Genomic DNA, 13,985 nt, shown 5'->3' on the forward strand with positions numbered 1-13,985 from the left:
CCAGAGGAGGGCAGGAGATCACCTCTTCAACTGAGACTCCAAGGGGAACACAGAAGGGAAGAGAGGGAGTGGGGCAGTTGCCTGCTGCCTGGGTTCCAGTCCCCCACTATCTCACCAACCCAGGGTAGCACTGCATTGAGCCCCCTAACCTGCCAGATGTCCCAAACTCCTGCACCCAGGCACGGAGACGGAGGTGGAGCTGGGCAGGGTGGGGAGCCCCTCTGCCTAAGGTTCTGTCTGATCTTCCTGAAGCCACTCGAGGATGTAAGTGGCTCCACAGAAGACCAAAGCTAGGAGTATGGACAAATCAAGGACTTCTTGGGTAACCTTACTAGCAACTGCTTCAAGTTATCCCAGACCTATGTGCCTTGCCATGTCCCCTTGAAGCTTCAAGTAGGATGGAGTTTCTGCCAGCACTGGACACTGGCCCATGCCCTCAGTTCCAGGGCTGAACAGACAAGGGGCAGCATTGAGCTCTACTCTAGGCAAGGGGCCCAGAATGCTTGCCTGGGCTGGGGGCCAGTAGAGCCCAGAGTAGTTGAGTCTTGGGAGGGATACACAGAGGGGATGTTTCAAGGCAAAAGGTGTGAAACGATGTTCCAGGTCCTCGCTTTGAACCATGATGTGACCAGGGACTCACTCTTGCCTGTGGGAAGCCAGAGCAGAGAGGTGACACTAAGGTCATGGGTGCTAAGTGGGGGCTAGTCACAGAACAGCAAAGTCCCCAGGGCTAGCAGCAGCTGAGCTCAGCTCTCCAGCGCAGGAAAGGCTCGAGATCAGGGGCAGGCTCCCTCTGCAGATAGAAAGACGAGATGTGCAGGCTGAACCCTCCCATGAAATCAAGGCCCCAGAACCTCAACCAAGAAAGTCAGCCCAAAGCAGTGTCTCCTCCTGCCTCCAGCCCTGCTGGCATGAGCAGAGAGGAGGAGCTGGGCCACTGAGCATCTGTCTTAGGGAGACGCCTGCAAATGACGGGCTGGCAGCACTCAAGACCCGCTGTGGCCTGCCCTCAGCCTGATCCAAGCCCCTTTCCAGGAGTCTTTCACTACCCACAGCCCTTGGGATGACCTTGGGCTCAGTGGCCTTTCAGCACCAGCGAAGATGGAGACCATCATAATAGCAGAAGCCGACTGGGCCAGGAGTGACTGGAGAGCCACACACTTTCTGGATGTCAACTGCTCCTCAGATAACCCTGGCCCCTTCCCCATTTCCCTGATGGCAGCTGGAGGATGCTGCAAAAATAAATAACACAGCATGCCTCCCTCCTTCCTAACCCTCCAGCAATTCCTATCTCCCTTAAATGAAAACCCAGTCTCCCGGCGTGGCCTAAAAAGACCCTGCCTGAGCTCACTCTGCTGCCTCCTCCCCAGCCACACTGGCCTCTTTCTGCTCCCCAAGCTCATTCCCACCTCAGGGCCTTTGCACCAGCTGTACCCTTGACCTAGAATGTTGCTTCCCTGGATCATTCAGTGACTGACTTTCCTGCCAATCAAGGCTCACTCCAAAGCTCCTCCACCTACTTGCCCTGCTGACTACCCAGTCACACTTCACTGAGCTTTGGAGTGTCAAGGAAAATAGAAACTCTTCTTTTCTGATTAATTAAGTTTCTGAGGTGTGTGTGTGTGTGTGCGCGCGCGCGTGTGCACATATATGTGCAGGTTCACATGTGTGTGTGTGCATGTGTGTGTGTGTGCATGTGTGTGTGTGTGTGCGTGTGCATGTGGAAACCAGAGGTCAGCATGGATGTCTTCTTCAATTACTCTCCATTTTATTTTTTGAGGCAGAGTCTCTCACTGAACCTAGACTAGCTGACCAGTGAGCTCCAGGGATCTTCCTGTCTCAGCCTCCCCAGCAGAAGCTACTGGAACACACCACTGCACCCAGCTTTGCGGGGAGGATTAGGTTTGGTGGTAGTGGTGTTTGGTTTTAGTTTGGGTTTGTCAAGACAGGGTTTCTCAGCATAGTCCTGACTCTCCTGGAACTCTCTCTGTAAACCAGGCTGGCCTCAAACTCAGAGATCCACCTGCCTCTGCCTCCCAAGTGCTGGGATTAAAGGTATGTGCTATGACCTCCAGGCTACACCCAGCCTTTGATATCAATGCTGGAGATCCAAGCTGGGGTCCTCAGTCTTGCTCTTGACTGAGAGCCATCTCTGCACCTTCCCCAAACCCCCTGTATGTTTATTTCCTGGCCACCTCCCTGACACTAGGATGTGAGTCTACTCAGGGCAGGGACCTGTCATGGGCACAGCAGTCCAGAGCCCGGGCCATGCCCAGCACATAGGGTGCTTTATAAATATTTTCTGGCTGAGTAATTTGGATTGTTATCCTCTCCCTTTTGGCAGAGTCTAGGCAACACTGAGGAACATGCTCAGAGCAAGGCTGCAACAGGGTTAGGCAATTCTGTAGTCCTCCCCATGCTGGGGCACAAGCCAGAGGCTGTGGGAAGCACCAGGACAGTGTAGAGGTGTTTTCAGCAGGCAGGTTCCAGGCTGGCTTGCTCTGTGAGACCGCTGCATGCTTAGCTGTGCATAGCAGGCATTTGTGGGTTCGTACACATGTGCACACACACTCAGGCTCACACACAGAGGGAAGGAGACAGTTCCTCTGGGTGTCAAGGTAGAATGAGAAGCCTTCAAACCTAAGGACAAAGTCAAGGACAGCTAGATGTACATTAGTGGACACCCAGGGTAGAAATCCATCCACCTGTGGAGTCTGGAGACAGAAAAAGGGACAACCAAGAACTTCAGGATGGGGTGATAATGGGGAAGAGAGGCACCTTCGCTAACCATAGCTGCGCACAGTGACAGCAGATGGCTTGGTGTAGGGAGAATAGGCCACCTGGGGGAAACGGGGCATAAAGCAGAGCCATGACAGCTGCCAGGAGGCTGAGAACTACCCAGGACAGGCAGAATCTAAGTCTCTGGGGTGTTGAGCCCAGGCCAGGAATGCAGAAAGGTCTGAGGATGTTCTGTAGAGGTGTTGAGGCCACAGCTGTCCCAAGGATCAGAGCTGGAAGCTCTCTGGATTTGCCTCCAGTGTGCAGGGGAGCTCGGGTAGAGGAACCGCTGGCTTCCCTCTCCACGTGCATCGGATTCCGAACACTCCCAAGCTGAGGACCTTGCTCAGCACCTGATGGGGTTGGAAACCCGCCCCAGATGGAATCTCACCTGTGCAAAGCAAAGTCTGTCTGGGATGTGGCGGATGCTCTGTGGGCACCGTCCGTTAGCTGTGGTACTTATACAACAGTCTGTTTGGGGAGGGTCACAGACCCCTGAAGCCCACAGACAGCCCACCCAGAGTTCCCCCTCACAGGTGCCTACTGCCCATACTGTCAGGGACATGGTGGATTCTTGTGGAGTTCTGGAAGTGCTGGGTCTGGGCGAGCTTCAACTCCACCTTGTCCAGACCCCAAGAACCTTCCACCTCAGACCCCTGCCCATAGAGCTCCACCAGGGTTCCCTGGCAAAGAAAGGGAATGCTCCCACTTGTAGACCTACTATCTATCCCCTGGGACCCACCCTGAACCCTCCCATCGGCCCCAATGCCCTCCTCCCCACAAATCCTACTGTACTGATGAACTCGCCAGCTTACAGAATTATTAGCACATGGCTGGGTTCTTACAGAAACACAACACATACATGTACATACAAGGACACCAAGCGTGACAATCAGTGTAAAATGCTGGCTGGCCAAACCCTGGCCAGCTCTGCCCCTCACCAGCCTGACCCAGACCTGAGCACTTCCAGGGCTCCACGGGAATCTATCAAGCCCCTGACAGCATGGACAGTAGGCAAGTGTGAGGGGGGTACTGGGGGGTATCCCTAGACCACACATCTTCTTCTCTGTCTCTGCCTCTGCCAGTCACAAGGTCAGAAGATCGGGTTCACCCTGTCATCCAAGAGATACAGGAACCTTCCCAAGTTGGGTCACCTAAGTACTTCACCATCCCATTCCCCCAGGGCAGGAGAACCCAGGACGATACAGGGAACATGACCACCCAGGAGCACCCTTGGGACCACCTCTGCTCCCCATAAGCCATGTAACCTCAGGAAGGTCACTCATCTTCCTAAGCCTCCAGGCCATCCACAAAATGAGACAAACTAGCCACTCCTATTTCACAAGGTGATGAAGGAAATGAGGTGGGGGCTGCATCCAGGGAAGGGCCTCATCTACTTCCTTCCAGAAGCTTCTCAGGTCTGCAGGGGAACCAGCTGACTGCCCGTGCCCTGGGTGGAGGACTCGGAAGAGCACAGGCCATTCAGCCTCCGAGACCGTTGTCCTTGGCAACTGTCAGAGCAGGTACCAAGGCAAGAGCTTCAGAGGCTCAGCATCAGGGAGGGGACAAAGAATGACCCCTGTGGAACCAGTGGGGTGGGCAGAGAAGGAACTCCCACCCTTAGGCAAACTCTTAAGACTTAGCCATACCAGCACCACCACCCAAAGCCAGCTCAAAGCCACCCCCGTCTCAAGACGCATGAACCACACAAGGGGATAAGGAAGAGCCAAAAATCTGGGTTTCCAGGGACTGTCCCCTTCAGGTAGGGAGGCTTGGAGCTGTTAACAAGCCCCGCCCATTCTGTCCGCTAGGAGGCCAACCTCCTGCGGGCTGTGGAGGTCCAGGGGTCCTCTCAGTGGTCTTCTGTGAGCAGGAAGAGGCCCCAGGGATGAGTGCACATTTGCATCTGTGTGTGCCCACTGGGACTTTCAGGGCCTCTCCACAAAGGTCATCCTTGACATCCCCTAGCTTTCTCTCTCCCGACCGCCCCCAGACAACTGGCACCCTTATTTGCTTAAAATTTGCATACATCAGTGTGATTCTTTAGAGAAATCTTAACATTAATGAAATTCACAGTCTCTGCCTTCAAACCCCAAGTCAGGTAGGGTAGGGAACTCCACCCGCCCCCAGCTGACCTCCCTGCTGGGTAAGACCTTCACTATCCAGACACACAAAGAGTCAAGCTCTAGCCACATGCCCACTGCTCTGCCTTGCTCCAGCTTCAGAAGGTACCTGGGACACTGCGTGCAGCGTCAGACGACTCTGCTGCAGGGCGCATAGAGGAAGATTGCCTATTGCAGGGGCGCAGTGCCTGTCAGCGATCTCAGCCTCCTTCAATACCAAGAAGGTGAACCCAGAGTTGCCCCTCCACTTCCCGCCCATTTCAGATGCTCATGCTCCTTAGTGGCTCCCAGGGAACCCCCTCTCTTTCCAACCTTCTTCCACGTGGGCTTCCCCACCCACCAAAGACCCTAACTGCCTAATATCTCTTAATCCTCCCCCACCAATCCTCTCCTCCCCATCCTCCTCCCACTTCCCTGACCTGTCCTGGTCCTGTTTCAGCTTGGATCTGACAAAGGTTGTGACCTCGGAAAGGAAAGAGCGCAATGTCAATGCCACAGAAAGAAGGTGGCGGGCTGTGCTGGGCTGTCCACAGCTGCCTCTTCTCTCACCGCTGGCCCATAGACAGGACACCTTGACCTGGCAAAGCCTCAACAGGAGAAATACAGGGGAGTCGAGACCCTGAGCATCCAGAAGGATGGAGGGGAGGGATGAGTGGGACAGGCCTAGGAGGAAGACGGCAGTCTCATGTTGGAGGAGCTGAGGTACAGGCATCCTGTTGGCATGAAAGTTCAAGTGTAGAGCAAGCACCTGAAGTTTACAGGGGAAAGTAAGGCTGGGGGCATGAACACACAGGTGGATGTGGGGCCAGCAAGGCACGGGGGGGGGGCAGGCACTTAAAGCTGCAGCACAAGGTGAAATCATTGTAAAGTCCTGGCCAGGCAGCTGTGCAGGGACTGAGTCCTGGAGTGCTCCCATTTCAAGGGCGAAGGGAGCCAGCAGCAACACATGAAATAGAAAGCAAACAGGAGAACAAGTGATCTAGAAGCCAAGAAAGCATCTCAAGGAAGAAGACAGGATGTGGGGTGTTGCCGGCAAGGATGGGAAGCTGGCTCAGCTGTACCAAGGTGGAGGCCACTGGTAACCTTGAGAAAAGCAGTGAGGGAAGGCAGAGGGGGACCTCACAACTGAGTAGAGTCATCCGGGAGAGCGTGAGGAGAGGATGTGGAGTCCGCACAGCCTTTGCTAGAGGGAGGAGGGATGCAACGGCCCCGGCTGGAGACAAGAAAAGAACAATCTCTGCAGAAGAAATAGCAGGGCGCCTCCTGATGAAATGGCCCTTACAGAGAAGGGAGCTACGCTGCAGAAGGGACATTTGCTGAACAGTGTCTTCAAGCAGGCAAGAGGCGATAAGGTCTGGTACACGGGCTAAGGGTAGCCTTGGGCAGGAGAGGGACACGTGGCCCTGGCCCACCGTGGCAGGAGGGAGGCAGGGCAGAGGTGCAGAAACAGGAGGATGGGTGAACTTGGTCCAGGCAACTGAGGAAGCTGGGACTTCTGTTTCTGTTTTTTTTTTTTTTTTTTTCAATAGCTTTGGCTGAAAGGAATGTGGACAAGGAGAACCCAAGTGTGCTGGGTAGTTTTATGTCAACCTGACACAAGCTAGAGTTGTCTGAAGAGGAAACCTCAGCCTCAGCTGAGAAAATGCCTCCATAAAATCCAGCTGTAGTGATTGATAGGGAAGGACTCAGCCCATGGTAAGTGGTGCCATCCGTGGGCTGGTGGTCCTGGGTTCTATAAGAAAGCAAGCTGTGCATGCCTTTAATCCCAGCACTCAGGAGACAGAGGAAGGTGGATCTCTGTGCATTTGAGGCTATCCTGGTCTACAAGAGCTTCCAGGACAGGCTCCAAAGCAACACAGAGAAACCCTGTCTCCAAAAGAAAAAAGAAAAAGAAAAAAAAGGCAAACTGAGAACTGGACTGTAGTGGCGCACGCCTTTAATCCCAGCACTCAGGAGGCAAAGACAGGCAAATCTCTGTGCGTTTGAGGCCAGGCTGGTCTACAGAGGGCGTTCCAGGACAGGCTCCAAAGATACCGAAAAACCCTATCTTGGGAAGAAAGAAAGAAAGAAAGAAAGAAAGAAAGAAAGAAAGAAAGAAAGAAAGAAAGAAAGAAAGAAAGAAAGAAAGAAAGAGGGAGGGAGGGAGGGAGGGAGGGAGGGAGGGAGGGAGAGAGAGAGAGAGAGAGAGAGAGAGAGAGAGAGAGAGAGAGAGAGAGAAGAAAGAATAGGCTGAGCAAGCCATGGGGAGCAAGTCAGTAAGCAACATCCCTCCATGGCCTCGACACCAGCTGCTGCCTCCAGGTCCCTACCCTGTTTGAGTTCCTGTCCTAACTTTCTTCAGTGATGAACAGTAGGCATGTAAACCAAATAAAACCTTTCCTCCCCAACTTTCTTTTTGGTCATGGTGCTTCATCACAGAAAGAGAAACCCTAAGACACTGGCTGAGGGCCAACAAGGAAGTGTTGAGCAGACGAGGAGGCAGTGGGCGCTGGGCTGTGACCGAGTGCTGGACAGCTGCAGACCCATCTGAATTTGTGGGTTGGACCAACTGTGAGAGCTAAGGGGACAGACTGTGGTTTTCCTCAGGCTGGAGGGAGCCAAGCGCTGGGTTTCACTAGGGAGAGCTTCAGTGGAGTCTGATAAAGCAGCATGAGGTGGGGAACAGGATTCTGGGAGGAAGAGAGTCCTGACTCCTGCAAGGGCAGCTGCCTATATGCTGGCCACTCCCTTGCTCAAGTACCCCAGCTGGTGCCCGGATGCTCACCACTCACGGCTGCGGCAGGTTGTGTGTGGCCTTCCTGTGCCCTCACCACAAAAGAAGCTTCAGAATCTTGAGAAGTGGTGTCTTCCATCCACTTGCATCCACCCCCACCCACCGTGACCCTTCCCAAGTCACAGACAACAGCTCCCTGGTCACCCCTACTTCTGGCCCCATGCTGACGCTGCCCACCTGCCTCTGAGCTCTCCTTACATCCCTTTCCCCAGACCCTTGTCCCAGTAGGCCAGTCAGGCACACGACCCATGAGAAGCGTTACTCCAGAAGCACTATAGTTTCCAAGCATCTGGTGCTGAGCCACATCATGGCCTCCTAAATGGGCTTTCAACCAACATTCTACCCAGCCAATCCTATTCCGCCTCAGAGAACCTTCCGGTGCACAAAACGACCCCATCAGTCAGTCACCTCTGTAAAATCCCTCAGGGGCTCCCAGTACCTGGGGCATCAGTCCTCACTCTTCACAGGCTGAGTTCCGGTTACTTCCATCTTCTTGCCACTCCCCGCACACCCTTCACTACCATCTCCCCACCCCATGAGCAGCACCTGCCTCCACCCAGAGGCGGTAAACTCGGAGAGCGATCCAGTCTGTATCTTGATCCATTTTGATGGAACAAAGCTGCACATCCCTGCCACAGGGACGCCCAAGTGGATGGAGTTCTGGACACAGGCAAAGTGAGTGAGGGATCAGTCAAGCGGCTCACACAACACTCTCTGTTGTGAGGTTCACCCTCTGGTGTGACACTGAGGACAGGACATCACGTATGGGCTTTGTCCACAGATATTTAACATGTGAATCTGATCAGTAGCAAGCAAGAAGACAAACCAGACCAGGGGGGATTCCACACAACTCCAAAATTGATCAGGTCATAAGAACAGTATAAGAAAAAAAAAAAAACCTTTGAAGTCAGGTGATTAGCAGCTGAACATAGTGGAGCATGCTTGAAATCCCAGCATTTAAAATGTGGAATTGGCAGGCAGTGGTGGCACACACCTTTAATCCCAGCACTCGGTAAGCAGAGGCAGGCGGATCTCTGTGAGTTCAAAGCCAGCCCCATCTACAGAGTGAGTTCCAGGACAGTCAGAGAACACAGCAAGGCTACACAAAGTAACCCTGCCTCAAAACAAAACAAAAACAAAAGTACAACAACAACAACAAAGGCAAACAAAAACAAAACCTGAGCCAGGCAGTGGTGGCACACGCCTTTAATGCCAGCATTTGGGTGGCAGAAGCAGGCGGATCTCTGTGAGTTCAAGGTCTACAGAGCTAGTTCCAGGACAGGCTCCAAACCTACACAGAGAAACCCTATCTGGGGAGGGGGGTGGCGATTTGAAAGCAAGGGGATCAGGAGTTCATGGTCTTCCTCAGTGCTACACAGTGAGTTTGAGATCATGATGCCTGGGCCACATAAGACCCCTAGTTCAAAAATGGAAGGGGAAAAAGCAGGATTAATCCTGAGCTAAAATATAACTAAATATAGTACATGCTAAAATATAACTAAATATAGCAGATGCTCCTTGGCCAAAATAATTTATAGCCAGGTGTGGTGGTGCACACCTCTAATCCTAGCATTCAGGAGGCAGAGACAGGCAGATCTCTGTGAGTTTGAAGCCAGCCTGATCTACATGGCAAGATCCAGGACAGCCAGGACTAGAGAGAGAGAGACCCTGTCTCAAAAACCAAACCAAACAAGCAAACAAGAAAGATCTATAATAAATACTTACAAAAGATGTTACTAGAATCGCTAGAGAAACTTGAACAGAGGCTAACTATGAGGCAAACTGAATCATTACTAAGTTTTTCAGGTACGATAATAGTATAACTGTTTTGCAGGGGGAAAGTGTCCTTGACTCAGGGAATTTAATTTGAGGTGATATGTTATAAAGCCTTCAACTTTCAAACGAGGGAGCAAAGGGAGGAAGAAGGGTGGCCAGATGCTGGCCCTGGCAAATCCAGGCCTCTGGATGAAGGGGGTGTGGGTTTATGTGGGTTGTGTCAAGTTGGAATGAGACAGGAGAATGAAAGGGGTTCAGAAAGAGGCCCCAAAGAGGCAAACTGGGGTTCTGAGCAGGAGGCAAAGAAAGGGTGCTGCTACTCACAGCAACCCACAGCCTTGAAGCAAGCTGGGCCCTGGGCTTGCCTTGACCTGAATACCAGTCACCCAAACACGCGGGCACAACTCAGGAGAACTCACCACCCACAGTGAGCCTGACTCTACTGTGCACCAAGCTCAGGGGAGAACAAGACTCTCAGGACGCGACCAGACCCCAGAGAGACCAGTCGGACATATCACAGCCAGGGCAGGACCTCCCAATCTTGGCTAAGCTGCGACAAGGAGCCAAGTGCCGCCCTGGACTCACCCCACCCCCAAACATCCCTTGAGGGGTGACAGTCTGAGTATATCCTCCCGTATAAGGAGGCAGGCTAAATATGGAAGCCCAAACACAAGATGCTTCTCAAAACAGATTTTCCTGGAAAAGACCATCTGGCAGAGGAGGTCCAGAGCATCGTCTAAGAGAGGTAGCTTCAGTCTGCAGGCTGCCCAGAGGAAAACGCCTTCACCTCACCTGCTGAGAAGACCCCAGTGTAGCGCTTCGCTTCGGTATCCCCCAAGGTCATGCCCCTGCAGACTGGAATGCTCTCAGGCCCACCTCTGCCCTGGGCTGTAGTTCCAGGGCAGCAGAGGAGGTAGGTGGGGACACACAGCTGGGGACACAGATCTGAGCCTCAGAAAGTCCTCCCCAGATGTAGTCCTCACTCCACAAGATATGTGGAGCAAACAACTGCCCTCTGGGCCCAGAGGTCTCTCTATCAGAACGGGGGCAATAATGGTGTCTCCCTCCAAAGACTCACAGGTGTCAGGGGATACCCCACACAGCAGCTCTGCTCCATCAAGGGAAGCAGGGCAGTGACATTCCCTGTCTCTCGGGCTCATGGAGAGCAGGAAGTCATCCCAGCTATCTTTCTCTCTCCTTTGAGGAATGACCCTAGATCTGCTTGGGATATCTGTCCCCTTCCTGGTAATACTCAGACAGTGCAAGCCTGCACTTAGTCTGGCACAAGGCGACTCAGAGCTCCAGGGACAAATCACCTGGGCATTGAGACCCCAACCCTACAGGAGGCACCAGCTGAAGAGGCCTCCAAGAACACCTGTCATTCCTCTGCCTTCAGCTGGGCCACAGCTGCCTACTCACTCCCCCCCCCCCCGCCAGGCTCTGCCATGCCTATAGGGGCTGCTCTTATCCCCCAGGATCAACCGCTGGAGGAGCCCTACTCAGAATCCACTGCCTAGCTCCATGCAGCGGGAGAAAGGGCTTTGGGGGAACAATTCTCTCCTCCAGACCCCTGAGTGAACCAGAATAGTGACTGGCTCATTGTCCTGATTCCTAGACCCCAGGCCACAGATCTTGCAGCTTCCCTGGGAGGAAGGCATCTGCTCGAGGGTGAGGGTAGACTTAGAGGGGGTCCCACGCCCCATGCCTGCTATCCCTCAAGCTAACTCAGTGGTGTTCAGAAGGCAGCTCTTGTTTCCAGGGTCTGGAGGGGACTAGAGAAATCCTAATGTTACCCCCAGGCCCACCCTCCTACAGCAGCAACCCCAGAGCAGGCTGCCCGGTCTCCATCACCTCAGCTAGGCTTGTCCTGAGCTGCCAGGAGTCTTCTGCCTTCTCGCATTATAACTGTTGCATCTGCCCCCCGATCTCTGTCTAGACCCCGCAAGATGGGCCCAAGACAAAGGGGTGGACAGTGGGCAGTGGGCCCAAGGTCTTGTGTAGAAACAATGCCCCGGTTCTTATTTCAGAGAGTCCCAGATCCTCCAGGGACAAGAGTCTAGAAGAGAGCCAGCTGGATACGGTGGTCCCCACATCTGGATTCCCTGCCCCACCCAGACCCAGCTCCAGGTTCCAAGGACCCCTCCTCTCCATGCTACTATAGCCATTCTGTGTGAGGCCTGGCCTTGCCTACTGCCTGCCACGCCCCCAAGCGAACCCCTGCTCTTGCAGAGAGAGAGAGAGAGAGAGAGAGAGAGAGAGAGAGAGAGAGAGAGAGAGAGAGAGAGAGAGAGGCAGGCCTGGGCCCCAGGCCTGCCTGTCAAAGTTGGGGAACTGGAAAGAGAAATAAATCCTCAAAGATGTTCCGTTGTGGAGGTAGCTATGGCAGTCCCTAGTACACAACACCCCAACCACGGACCACCAAACTGACACTGGCACCCCACCAACGCACATGCTAACACTGATTATACAAAAGGAGGAGGGGACCGGGAGGCAGAGCCCAGGAGACAATTGGGCCGGCAGCTCCGTCCTCCCTGCAGGCGGGACTGGGGCTCTTTGGCGGCGCCCCCACTCCCTGGCCCAGTCCTGACCATCTTGGGCTTCTTCTCCCTGCCCCATCTCCATGACAACCGCATCCTTTGGATGCTCCAGCCACCACAGAATTGATCTCGAAATGTAGCTTTGTTAGAGGACCCTAGCGGGCAAAAAGGGCGGAGGGCGGCTCCCGCCACCCAGCCTGCTTTCCTCTTCCCCCCCCCACCCTAAATCCCTTCTAGTATCTAGCCGGCCTCCTGAGGAGAGGGGCGGGGTCCCGGAGCATGCAGGCCTTGGGGACGCAGTTGGTCCGTGGCCCCACTCACCGCTCGGGTCCCAGCAGCTGGGTGCCCTCTCACGGCGGGGCCATGCGGAAGCCACCCCTGGACCCGCGGTCCCGTGCCGCCGCCTGTTGGAGCTCCCTGCGTCCGCTTCTGTCCCTTCAGGTGTTGGAGCCTCGGCTGTGGAGAGGCTGGGCAGAGGAGGAGGGGACGGACTGCGGGAGGGAGGGAACAGAGCAGCGAAGGAAGGAGGGAGAGAGGGAGGAGCGGGAAGGACGGGAAGGGCGGAGGGGGGGGGGGAGTGGAGGGGCTGCCGGCGCGCGCGCAGCCCGGAGGGAACCTTGGCCACCAGGAGGGCCCACCCGCGGCACCTGGCCACGAGCGCGCGACCTTGCGTGGGGCGCCCACCCGCAGGATGCGGCCACCTCTGTCCCGCACCGGCCCGCGCTGGACCCTTTAAGAAAGTGGGGGAGGGGAGTTCCACGAGGTTCCGCCCCCCCCTCCTAGCCCAGCCCAGCCTCTGTCCTCGAACCTCTGGCCGACCCAACCACTATCTGTCCCAACTGTCCTAGCCCCTGATGGAGGGACGGGCCTTGCCCCCACCCCAGAATCCCCATTTTCATCCTGGGAGATCTCTCCTTGGAGTTTAGGGAGCAAAGTAGAGAGAGTCAGAGAGAGAGATAGGCACCCAGAGGTACAGATATCCTTGGGAGTGACAGGGAGAATTAAGGACAGAGCTGGAAGGGGCAGAAGAGGGGAGACAAAAGAGAGAGGCCCTGGGCAGATGGGAGTTGAGACAGGGCCACCCTACGCTGGTAAGAGTGAGGAGAGGTAGCACTCTGGGATACAGAAGTACAGCCCTAACCTCTCCTCCTGTTTGGTAGTCATGGCCTGCACCTCCACCTCAGGACTGCAGCTCCCTGGAGGAGTTTGACCAGACTGTGCCTGCACTCCACACTAAGGCTTGGCTGTAAATCTCCTATAGCGCAAGACCCTACCTCTCAGAGAGACACTAAGGGGCTCCAAACCCTAGGGGCTGGAGAAGGGAAGGATGAGAAGGCCCAGTCCTTGGGGAGGGGGAGCAGGGGCTACCACAGGAGGCCACTTTGTACCTCTGTCCCTCTTCTTCAGCTTCCCGGTTCTGGTCACCAAACTCACAGTCTCCTCTAATGCTTTTCCTGTGTCCCATTTGACTCAAAACGATCCAACAACCCATTTTACAGATAAAAACACTGATGCTCCAAGAGCAGACCTCATCTGCCCCAGGTTTCAGGAGATCTAAGAAACCGGGCAGTTGAGAGAGGGCTTAGTGCACAGTAGTGCACAACCTTTCACCTCCCCCAACCCTCAGACAATCATGCAGGAACCTCAGATCTTCTTGGGGAGAGGGGGACCTGTCCTGCAGGTGAGGAGGGTGGCCATGGAGCTCAGGAGGAGGTAGAGGCACCAGCCATTCCTTACTGCGCACCCTACCAGGTCATGGCAGGACTGACCACTCTTCTGGGTTCCCACCCCATCTGCCCCATACAGATGGCCGTAGACTTGACAGATTGGGCTGGGCAGGAACCAGAGGAGCTGGTGAACTGGGGGCTTGTCCACACGGAGCTGGCACGGATGACTTGCTGGACTGGAGATGTAGCCCAGTGGTTAGAACGCTTGTCTAGAATCCGAGCATGCCTGAGGCCCTCGTGGAACTGGCTCCTGACGTTTTGTCTCCCGTGG

At 54.7% G+C, this 13,985-nt stretch overlaps 1 protein-coding gene across 2 annotated transcripts in view; it reads right to left on the bottom strand.

Moving 5' to 3' along the window:
* Psd2 (pleckstrin and Sec7 domain containing 2) overlaps positions 1–12,438 on the bottom strand; it is a 49,123-nt gene extending 36,685 nt beyond the window's left edge. For both annotated transcript variants that reach the window (XM_057789107.1, XM_057789106.1), the window contains exon 1: positions 12,309–12,438. The gene's annotated coding sequence lies outside the window, so the exon portion shown is untranslated. The remainder of the gene's footprint in view (positions 1–12,308) is intronic.
* Positions 12,439–13,985: the final 1,547 nt, after the last annotated feature.

Source organism: Chionomys nivalis, chromosome 14 (assembly GCF_950005125.1).
Source record: "Chionomys nivalis chromosome 14, mChiNiv1.1, whole genome shotgun sequence".
In the NCBI taxonomy this organism is placed as follows: Eukaryota; Metazoa; Chordata; class Mammalia; order Rodentia; family Cricetidae; genus Chionomys; species Chionomys nivalis.